Source organism: Marmota marmota, unplaced genomic scaffold (genome assembly GCF_001458135.2).
Source record: "Marmota marmota marmota unplaced genomic scaffold, marMar, whole genome shotgun sequence".
In the NCBI taxonomy this organism is placed as follows: Eukaryota; Metazoa; Chordata; class Mammalia; order Rodentia; family Sciuridae; genus Marmota; species Marmota marmota.
The window spans coordinates 9,892,054-9,903,645 of record NW_026000026.1 but is presented as its reverse complement, the minus strand read 5'-3'; the positions used below and the strand labels follow the sequence as shown (position 1 = coordinate 9,903,645).

The following is an 11,592-nucleotide window of genomic DNA, read 5'->3' as shown; positions in this document are numbered from 1 at the left end:
GGGGGGGGGGGGGAGCTACTGTCTTTGCATAAACAAGAAGGAAACTAGACCCACCAAGGCCCTGTCAGGGAGCGCCATTCACCCTTACACCTAGTGAAGAAAGGTGAACTCCAAGCTACTGGGGGGTTCCCCGAGGATGCTGGGTTTTTGTTTTTTCGTTTTTATTTTTTCATTTTTATTCGTTATTTTCGCTGGAGCTAGAACCCAGGGCCTCATGCAAGTTGCACTCCTGCCCCTGTATTTAGCTTCTAAGTACTTTGTTTAGACAGGAGTCTTTGTTGCTTCTTTTTGTCCTGTATCCGTAGCAGAGATGAGCACACGGGTCTGCAGGGTTGCGGACCAGCCTGCCTTGCCAAATGTATTTTGGAAAAGCTGAAAAGCTGGCCATTCCCATTCTTGGGAATTCTTGAGCATCGCCTCTGGTCATGTTCTGTTTAGAAATTAGCATTCCTCGATTTAAAACAAAATGTCCATCGAGGGTACAGTACATAGAAGTGTCGGTGCTGGGAACCACATGGGATAGGCCTGCTTCCAGCACGTGGCTGCTTTTCAGTGGCTTGGTGAACCCAGGAGTTTCCTTCGCCCTGCCCTCTTTCCTCCTCGGCCTCCACCCCACAGTGTTCAAGATGATTTTATTTTGTAACTACTCTGAGAGCTTACTGTAGCGGGGGTTTAAGCGGTTGCAAAACGTTGCCGTGCTTGAAGTTTACAGAATGTATTTACGTCTCATCTTATGATCATGACCGCTTCAAAGGAACCAAAGATAGCAAAGCTGGTCCCCTCTGGCCCCAACCAGCCAAAGCCAAGACAAGGCAGTTGAATGACACTGCTCTATTATTTAAAGACTTGCTTTACACACAAGACTTCAGAATGATGAAAATGTAAATCGGGGGTCATTTTATATTGGAAATGTACATGAAGTTTCATCATTTAACAGTTTCCTCAGAATGCTGGGTTGTTTTATTATCACACATTATGCAGATTCTATCTTTTATAAAGCACCTAGTATGTGCAAGAATATTCTGGGGCTGGGGATATAGCTCAGTTGGTAGAGTGCTTGCCTTGCACACACAAGGCCCTGGGTTCAATACCCAGCACCAAAAAAAAAAAAGAAAAAAAAATCTAACAAGAATATTCTAGATCTAAGGGGAAAAAAACTATCATAAATAAGAGCTGATCTCCGTCCCTGAGTTAACATATGAATAGTCCCTGAGGAGTAAGGGACTGTAGTAAATATTTTAGATCTTTTTAGATCAAGGAGTCTATAAATCCTGAGGCACTACATATTTTAAGTTTAAAGAACCATATAGTGGGGGGGAGGGGCTAGGGTTGTAGCTCAATGGTAGAGCGCTTGCCTTGAATGCATGAAGAACTGGGTTTGATTCTCAGCACATAAATAAATAAATAAATAAATAAATAAATAAATAAATATCCATTGACAACTGAAAAACTATTTTAAAAAAAAATAGAGTCTGGATCTTAGTTACTCAACTACCCCTAGGAAAGCAGCCATAGCCAATTACCCGTAACTGAATGAGCACAACTGCATTCCAATCACACTCTACTTTTGTGTTTGTTTTGAGGTACTGGCTACTGAAACCAGGCCTTTGTGAATGCTAGGCAAGCCCTGTACTAATAAAGCTTTATTTACAGCAGTGGGAGGGGGCAGGGTCCACACCTGGATCCCAGTGACAGCGGAGGCTGAGGCAAGAGGATCAGAGGATGGAAAGTTCATCAGAAACTTAGTAAGACTGTGTCTCAAAATTTAAAAAAGGGGCTGGGGATGTGGCTCAAGCGGTAGCGCACTGGCCTGGCATGCGTGCGGCCTGGGTTCGATCCTCAGCACCACATACAAACAAAGATGTTGTGTCCGCCGAGAACTAAAAAGTAAATAAATAAACACTAAAGTTTAAAAAAAAAAAATTTAAAAAAGAAGCCAGGGGCCATGGGGCATGCCTGCAATCCCAGCGGCTTGGGAGGGTGAGGCAGGAGGATTGTGAGTTCAAAGCCTGCCTCAGCGACAACATCGAGGGAGATCCTGTCTCTAAATAAAATACAAAATAGAGCTGGGGGTATGGCTCAGTGGTTGAGTGCCCCTGAGTTCAATCCCCAGTACCAAAAGAAAAAGAAAAAAAATTTTAAATACTTTTTAGTTATATATGGACACAGTGACTTTATTCTGTTTTTATTTTCATGTGATGCTAAGGATCGAACCCAGTGCCTCACATGTGAGAGGGAAGCGCTCTGTCACTGAGCCACAACCACAGTCCGGAAAAGGTCAGAGATGTAGCTCAGTGGTGGAGCACCCTTGGGTTTAATCCCCACTGCCACACAAAGAAATAGCAATAAGGCTTTATTTACAAAACTGGTCAGCAGTGCAGATTTGCGTGTGGGTGACAGAGGCTGAGAGCTTCTTTAGGTGTATTAAGTCATGCAGCTGCCACTGCTCACATTGAGGCCAGCTCTTATTATCACATCAGCACGTCTTAGATGGGGATACGGAAGCTGGAAAGAAGGTGATCTTAGCCCAGCTCACACAGCAAGTGACTGTCAAAGCTGAGATTTGGAAACTCATTTTCCCTATTCTGGAAGTGGGCCTTACCTGCTAACTCTAATAATAATGGTACCGAATTGAACCAGCCAGGCTTGAGCCAGACAGGCGGAGTCAAATCCTAGCTTCCTCATTGACCACCTGGAGGGCCGTGGGCAAATGAAATTCTTTGGCCTTCTCCCCCATCTGCACAATGGATAATGGGTAGTCACAGCATCTGCAACCCAGGGAGGACCAACGTAGCTGACACAGAAGAGTGTGCTTGGTGTGGAGCCTGGCAGGAGATCATTAGGTGGTGCAGGCCTCTCACTTCAGAGACTTGGGAGGCTGAAGCAGGAGGCTTTCAAGTTGGAGGCCAAACTGGATAACTTAGCAAGACCCTGTCTCAGAAAAATGAAAAGCATTGGGGATGTGGCTTAGTGGAAGAGCCTCCCTTGGTTCAATCCCTAGTCACACACACACACACATACACACACACACATACACACACACATACATACACACACACATACACACACACACATACACACACATACACACACATACACACACATACACACACACATACACACATACACACACATACACACATACACACACACACACATACACACATACACACACACATACACACACACACATACACACACACACATACACACACACATACACATACACACACACATACACACACACACACATACATACACACACACACACAGAAAAAAAGGAAAAAGAAAATGGAAAGAAAATCATCTGATGATAAATGCGACCTATTTACGGGTGGGGGGAGATACTAGGGATTGAACTCAGGGGCACTCAGCCACTGAGCCACATCCCCAGCCTGATTTTGTACTTCATTTAAAGACAGGGTCTCACTGAGTTGCTTAGCGCCTCGCTTTGGCTGAGGCTGGCTGTGAACTCGCCAACCTCTGGTCTCAGCCTCCAGAGCTGCTGGGATTCACAGGCATCCACCAAGGCAATCTGGCTAAATGCGACCTATTCTTATGATAAAGTGCTTGAGGGAGGTCTCTGAGGGTGTGGCTGGAGGAAGGAGTCCACGGAGAGGCATCTCCTCCCAAGGCCAGGAACAGAAGGACGAGGAAATGTCTAGATGGGGATGTTTCCGTCACCCCTGCCCCTCTCCTCCCACTTCTCCTAAGGGCAGCTGAGGTACGTCACCCCAGAGCTGAGTGTGGCAGGAGGCCTGGGCTCACCAGCCCCCTTGGCACCTGCGGAGAGATGCCCTGACCTTTTGACCCCCAAGCCTGCCAGGCCACACCTTGCACTTGGGCTGAGGTCCCGCAGCGGCCAGGGCTGACCGCTTCTCTAGGGCTGGTTTTCTGTGTCTGCTTTCATATCTCCCTCTGTGTCTGTCTCTCTTTCCTTATTTGTCTGTCTGTCCAGATGTAGACAGAAGGTGTTCCTCTGTCCTTTGGAGCACTCTTGAGATACAAAAGATGCCACTTCCCTGCCCCTGTGACCTCACCCGGTCAGGTGGCTTTAAAGCCCTTTCACTAGCTGAAGAGTCCAGCTGCCTCCTGGACTTCCGTCCTCTGCCCTCTGACGACGGAACAGAACCAGCTCCCTCACCGGTTTCTGCATCTCCTCAGAGTTGTGTCCTCACCTGAAACCCGTGCAGAAGGGTCACTTGCTTGATTATTATTTGCTCTTCAACATAGAAATCTAAATCACGTGGAGTATGTGAAGGCAAAGATTTTGTTCTACCTGTGTCTAGAATAACGCCGGGCTCAGGGGACGTGCTCAGAAAATCCCTGAGGAGTGTGTGAATGAAGGACAGAAACAAGCAGGGGGGATTTTGAATTACAGGTCCATGTCGCAACCAAGGAGCACCACTAAGCTCCCAGTGACCGGGCCTCCAGGACCTCCTGGATATGTTCAACCTCAGTGAGAAACCTGGATTTTATCATGTGAACGCTCCAGGCTATGTTACTTTATGTTTACTAAAAAATTACCCTTTGGTATGTTTTGGAAAGAAAAATAAATTAACAACTTTATATAGATTTTTTAAAAACTCCTTTGATATTTCAAATGCAGTATATGCACATTTTGGGGGGGGGGTGGGTACCAGGGATTGAATTCAGGGGCACTCAACCACTGAGCCACATCCCCAGCCCTATTTTGTATTTTATGTAGAGACAGGGGCTCACTAAGTGCTCAGCGCCACCATACCTGGTTCAAATCCCCACCTCTTCACCTGAGCTCTTAACCTTGGGAGAGGTGTCAGGGCTGTGTCCACCTGGGTGAGATGAGAACAGTGGTAGGCCCCTCCTCAGAGAGCAGCTGTGAGGGCCAGGGGAGTCAGCGTCTGTGGAGTACATGCAGCAGCATCCAGCATATAATAGGTACTACGTAAATGTTTGTTATTGCTATTGTTGTCGATACATAACTTGCCTAATTTCTCATGACTAATGCACTGTGTTGCTGGTAGCAACCTAGCTTCTCAGTTTTCACAACCAAATGCCTCCAGACATTGACAATATTCCCTTTAGGAAAAAATTGCACCTGCTTGCTGGGCACAGTAGTGCATGCCTGTAATCCCAGTGGCTCAGGAGGCTGAGGAAGGAGGATTAGGAGTTCAAAGCCAGCTTCAGCAATTTAGCACAGCCCTAAGCAACTCAGTGAGACCCTGTCTCTAAATAAAATATAAAAAAGGGGTAGGGATATGGCTCAGTGGTTAAGCAGCCCTCGGTTCAATACTCAGTACCAAAAAAAAAAAAAAATTGTGCCTGGTTAAGAACCACTGGTTTAGGAATGGACAGGTAATGTGACTCTGGTCACTGAGCCATGTCATTTCATGCCACATTATTCTTCATGACTATGTAGTGTTCCATAGTGGAAAGAGCCCATTGTTTATATAACCAGTCTCTTGATGGAGCTTAATTTTTTTCAATGTTTACAATCATGAATATCTATGTGTTTACATAATTGTACAATATGATAAATGCAGGAGTGTGAATTTCCCAGCGGCTTGGACACTGAGGCAAGAAGGTCACTTGAACCTGGGAGCCCAGGTGTTGGACACCAGCCTGGGCAAAACAGCAAGACCCTGCTTTAAAAATATTAAAATATATGTGTGTGTAGATGTGAATTTAGATATAAATCCCCATACATTTCTGCACTTATGAGAATGAATTTATAGAGTAAATGCCTGGAAGTAGAATTTGCAGTTTATATTTCTTGTTTTCTTTTTTTTGGTCCTGGGGATTGAACCCAGGGTTGCTCTACCACTGAGCTCCATCCCCAGCCCTTTTTATTTCTTATTTTGAGACAAGGTCTTGCTGAGTTGCTTAGGGCCTCACTAAATTGCTGAGGCTGACCTTGAACTTGTGATCCTCCTGCCTCAGCCTCCTGAGTTGCTGGGATTTCAGGCATGTATCCTAGTCCTCACTGCATTGTTTGTATTTCAATAGATACCACCAATGTGCCTTCCAAAAAGTTCTCAAAAGTCAATGTTAGTTGACCCACTACATGTATGAATGCCTGTTTCCACAAATCTTCCCCCTAATTCTATGTGAAAGACCCTTTAAAAATATTTTTTGCACTTCAAACAGAAAAAAAATGGTTATCTATAGAAAGAAAAAACATTTTTTGATGTAGAGTAACATACTGTTTAATAAAGTTACCATAATTTATTTGTATGCTGATGTTGAACACTCAATACCTCTTTAGTGCATATTGAAGTTTTTTTAAAGTGAGTACAATTATTTTTCACAATTATGTCAATTCATTGGCAGATTTGAATTTGTGCATACGAGGTACTATGGATTGAACCCAAGGCCTCGCACATCATCAGCAAGCTCTCCATCACTGAGCTACATCGGAAGCCCTTAAAATTGATTTTTAATTGGCAAATAATACTTGTGTATATTTATAGGGTAAATGTGATATTTTGATTTAGGTTTACATTGTGGAAAGATTAAATCACACTCATTAACATAACTGTCACTACCAACTTCTCATTTTTTTGTGGTGAGAACCCATCCATTTGCCTATTTGGAAATATATATTCTTTGTTTTGGTTTTGCAGTACTGAGTATTGACCCCAAGAATGCTCTACCAGTGAGCTACATCCAGCCTGCCTCCCCCTTTTTAAAAATTTTTTTATTTGTTATTTTTGAGACAGGGTCTTGATAAATTGTCCAGGCTGATCTTGAACTTGTATCTTTCAGTCTTAATCTTCTGAGTTGTTGGTACTACAGGCATGCACCACCATGTCCAGTGAAATATACATTTTTTTTGGGGGAGTATCAAGGATTGAACTCAGGGACACTCGACCACTGAGCCACATTCCCCAGCCCTATTTTGTATTTTATTAGAGACAGGGTCTCACTGAGTTGCTTAGCGCCTCACTATTGCTAAGGCTGGCTTTGAACTCCCAATCCTTCTGCCTTTGCCTCCTGAGCCATTGGGAATACAGGTGTGTGCCACCGACGGCACCAGGCCTATCTATTTATTTTTGTACAAAGAATTCCACAAAAAAAGTCTTACCGTGGCCCTGCCTAATTTTAGTGTTTTTATTCAAAATACATATATCAAGTCTGATGACCTCCCTGCAGAATCAATGGAATAAAAACAAGAACTTGAATCTCAATGTGTAAAATATTCAGATTATTTCCCTCCAGTAGTGATCAATTTTAAATTTTGAAGTAAAAGTAAACAAAGGAAGATGAGAAATATTTCTCATCACTTTTCCTAAGAAGGGTGAACTTCTGTAGTTTGTGACCCGGGCATCTCTGTGGTAGGCCTTACTAAAACAAGGAGAGGGAAATACAACAAAATGCATATCTTAAACTTTTATTTCTCCACTATTTTGTTTTTATTGTTTGATATCTTTTTATTGGTGATGGATGTGTTTGGTTTGCAGCACACATTTCTGGTTTCAATAAAAATATAAGTACAACTGGGCACGGTGGCGCGTGCCTGTACTCCCAGTGGCTCGGGAGGCTGAGGCAGGAGGATGGCAAGTTCCAAGCCAGCCTCAGCAACTTAGGGAGGCCCTAAGCAACTTAGCAAAACCCTGTCTCAAAATAAAAAAAATAAAAATAAAAAGGGCTGGGGACATGGCTCAGTGGTTACGCGCCTCTGGGTTCAATCCCCATTATCAAAAATAAATAAATAAATAAGAAATAAAAGACATAAATACAAAATGAAAACATAGTAGCCTGGGAAGATCCATGTAAACAGACATGGCTTATTTGAAAAATCTCACTTTTGTAGGTTTCTTTTCAAAATTAAAATGGAGGAAGAATTCCCAGCATCTTGTTACTGGGACAGAGGAAATAGAACAGGAAGGACCCCATGGGAGCCCGCCAAGCTGGGCGGGGCAGGGGTTGGGGGTGCCCTCTGGAAGTGAGGGTGAAGGGGACAGGCCCTGGTGCCCGCTGCATGCTGGTAACTAGCATCCTACCTGCCTTGCAACCCCAGCTCGGGAACACCTGCTGCTCCACACTGGGGTGAATCATTTCCTTCCTGGGCTCTGGGTGATCTATCACACCGGCGCCTTGTCTAGATTTTAACAACACTGTCAACAGAAAAGGTTCCTCATTCCAGAAATGCAAAACAAATTACATAAGAAACGTGTTCTTAAAGGAAAAAAAAAAAAAAAAAACCTCACCTAAAGGCGTCATGATCCCTAGGAACAATTAATTAAGCTTGGGAACATAAATCTCCTTTTTAAAAATGCTTGTCAAAGAAATGAGGCGGTTTCTCTTCCCTTGCTGATTTACAGCAGTGGATTACCTTTCTGAAGGCAGGAACAGGCGTGTGGGGAGCCTCCTAGGAGTGTGTAGACCCAGGAAGGAATAATGGGTGACAGGGACAGGCTGGCCGAGCCCAGGATGGCTTGTCCCACAGGAGTTTGGGGTTGCCAAATCCATACCCTGGTTGTCCTTGAGAAACCCGCAACTGTTTTTAATAGCTCGATATCCAAGTGAAATGACTTAGAGCAGACTCACCTTTGATCCATTGATCTACTTAGAAACTGCTGCAGACAGAGCCTGTGGCCCCAGAGATCATTAACCAATTAAAGAAGGAGGAAGAGAACCCTGTGAGTTAGAGAAATACAGGAAGTCTGAGGTTTGTCAGTCGTTGAAGCACTTGGTGTTGTCTTTTAAGAGCCCGAGCCTGAGAATTTTCTTTGGGATAACAAAAGAGTCACATTAGAAGGTAACAGAGGGGACAGGGCACTGCTTAGAGGCAGAGTCCTGCAGGGATCATCCCCAGCAAGGCACAAACCCCAGAGCCCAGCAAAGCCACATGCTGCTCAAACTCAAGAAGGGTGGCGCTATTTGGAAGCAGAAAAAGGTGACAGCCCTTGTTCCCCAGCTCCCTCAGGGTTCCTGACCCCACCTAAATATGTTTCTATTTCCGAGTCATAAGGCAGGGAAATGGGAGTCATTTTCCTCCCGAGTTCTGCACTCATTAAACGACGCATCTTTTAAGTTTTTTTTTTAATTAATAGACTTTTTGTTTGTTTGTTTGTTTAGAACTACTGTGGTCCATAGAAAATTAAAGGGTGTAGAAAATTCCCATATACCTCCTTCTTCACCCCCCCACCCCCATGTACCTTTCCCCCTATTCTTAGCCTCTGACCTTGGGAGGCACATCTGATACACTCCATAGGCCAATATTTTGGGGTGGGGTGGGGCGGGGTACTGGGGATTGAACTCAGGGGCACTCGACCACTGAGCCCCACCCCCAGCCCTATCTTGTATTTTATTTAGAGACAGGGTCTCACTGAGCTGCTCAGCACCTTGCTTTTGCCTGAGACTGGCTTTGAACTCTCCATCCTCCTGTCTCAGCCTCCCCAGCCGCTGGGATTACAGGCGTGGGCCACCTCACCTGGCCCTAGATGACCCAATATCAATACATCGTTTTTAACTAAGGTCCTTGCCTACATGGTTTCAGTCTCGTGCTGTGCATTTCTGCAAGCTTTGGGAAATGTCCATATGACATGTATTCACCATGACAGCATCATAGGCGTAGCTTCACGGCCCTAGAAATCCCCTTTTCTGTTTTAGCAAGGTGCCATTCTAAGTTATAGTTTCAACATAACTGTTAATTTTTTTTAAAACCTGATTTTAGGAACAAAAGAAAGAGGATTCTCCGTTTTGGCAGAAACCTACAGTCACTTGAGCTGTAACTGGGATATCCCGGGGAAGAGGTCAGGTCCTGGCGGATGTATCAGCGCCCACGCAGGAAAACACCAAAATGTGTTTGCTAAATCAGGGGAGGAAGCCCCTCCCTCCGAGGACAGGTAAGACCTGGAAGGGGCGTGTCCAAGGATCACCTGCCGCCACCCAGTTTACAGTTCCACAACCTGATCACCTCATAAAGCTGCCCAAACCAAGCACTTAGAAAGCTCCTTTGGCTCTTGGACGGAGCATTGGTGGAAAGGAGTGTAGCTGAAACTAACCAAAGGAGGCTTTATGCTTCCAGAAAAATCTTAAGGAAAAGTGTTGAAAGCAACAGTCGGGCTGTGAGATCAAGCTCTAAAGGAAAGGAGAGAGTAATCCCTAGGACTCAGGAGGCTGAGGCAGGAGGATCGAAAGTTCCAGACCAGCCTCTTTTTCCTGAGGGAGACCCCGCCTCAGAATAACAACATTTTATTTTTTTTCTTTTAACAGTTGGAGATATGATAGAGCACTTGCCAGGCATGCGCACCCTGCTTCAAAACCAGCATGAGGGCGTTGGGGGCAGGGGTTGAAGAGGTTCAACTATGAAGGTGTAAAGCCTTCGCCCACAAAACAGAGGTGCCAAAGGCAGTGCTAAAAGACAAGGATGACTTCGCATTTAGAGATGGTGACACTCTTGGGACATACATAGACTAAAATAAATGACTGCTGAAGCTGCCATCGATGCAGTTCTGAAAGCTCTCAGCATGTACATAATCCCCAGGCCTCTCTTTTAGAATCCACTGATATCTAATCTAATAATAATAGGAACTGAAAAGATAAAGCTCAGCGTGCTGCGTCCTGCGCCCTCCTGGAAGGGGCGGAGTCTCGTTCCCAGGTTCTCCTGGGGACTGTGCCCGGGTCTAGTGTGGAGGAGGCCTGGGAGCGAGGTCGAGCCTCTGAGGAGCCCGGTGTTCGGAAGCTGGACTGTGAGGCTCCGGGCAGAGAATGCAGAACATGAACTGTTCCACTTTCCAGCTAATATTTGAGCACCTGCTGTATGTGAAGTGTCGCTCAAGAATAAGACAAAGTCCTGGCCCTCCTGGAACCCGTGGTCTCGACAGAGAAGGCAGACGTCAGACTAAACGTGCGAATTTATGAGTTAGGCCACGGAGTCTGGGGAGCAGGGGAGGCACCTGTGTGTGGAGGCAGTTGGGGTGAAGTGGCCCCCGGCCACCAAGGGTCTCTGGACAGCAGAACAAGCAGCCAAGAGAAAGGGACAAGGGCCCTGGGCCGAGTGCCCTGGGCTGTCAGGGCAGGGCAGGGCAGGGTGGTGAGCAGGGCTGGACCAGGAGGAAAGGGGCAGGACTAGATAGATCCGCAAGGCTGGACCCGGTGAGTGCTTCCTGGGGAGTCTGCTGGGAAAACGGGAAGGCCCCTGGGGGGTCGCGGGGAGGGGCGACAGGCACCCGAGTGCGTGCCCTTTTCCCTCCCACCCATTGCCACGGCCTCTGTTTTCAGCGTGGTGGCCCCATGAGGACAGCCAGGTGTACATCCCATAGCAGGGCCTTTCCTGATTGTCACCTCCCGTATCCAGCAGCTCCCTGGACGGCTGCCCTCTCGGACATCCAGACACCCGGAAGGTTCTCAAGCTCAGCGCCACCCACCAGGAGCACCACGGCCTCCCCACCCCCCAGCCCGCTCCTCCTCAGGCTTCCCTGTCCCAACACAGAAAATTCAGGATTTATTGGCTCAGCCTCAAAGCCTCGGTTGGCCTCGACTGCCTCCTCCTGTGTCCATTCCACAGCAAACCCCGCTGACTCCGCTTCAGAGGGGGCCCAGAACCCCGAGGGCCAGGCCACTGGCTTTTCTCTTTCCATATCTGTCCCCTTTTCCATTTGTTCT

General features: G+C 46.2%; 1 long non-coding RNA gene across 4 annotated transcripts in view; it reads left to right on the top strand.

The window, feature by feature from the left end:
• LOC107137331 overlaps positions 1–10,531 on the top strand; it is a 22,549-nt gene extending 12,018 nt beyond the window's left edge. For all 4 annotated transcript variants that reach the window (XR_007350377.1, XR_007350378.1, XR_001502846.2 and 1 more), the window contains 2 exons: positions 9,659–9,830; positions 10,201–10,531. This is a non-coding gene — a long non-coding RNA (uncharacterized LOC107137331). The remainder of the gene's footprint in view (positions 1–9,658; positions 9,831–10,200) is intronic.
• The last annotated feature ends 1,061 nt before the right edge of the window (positions 10,532–11,592 follow it).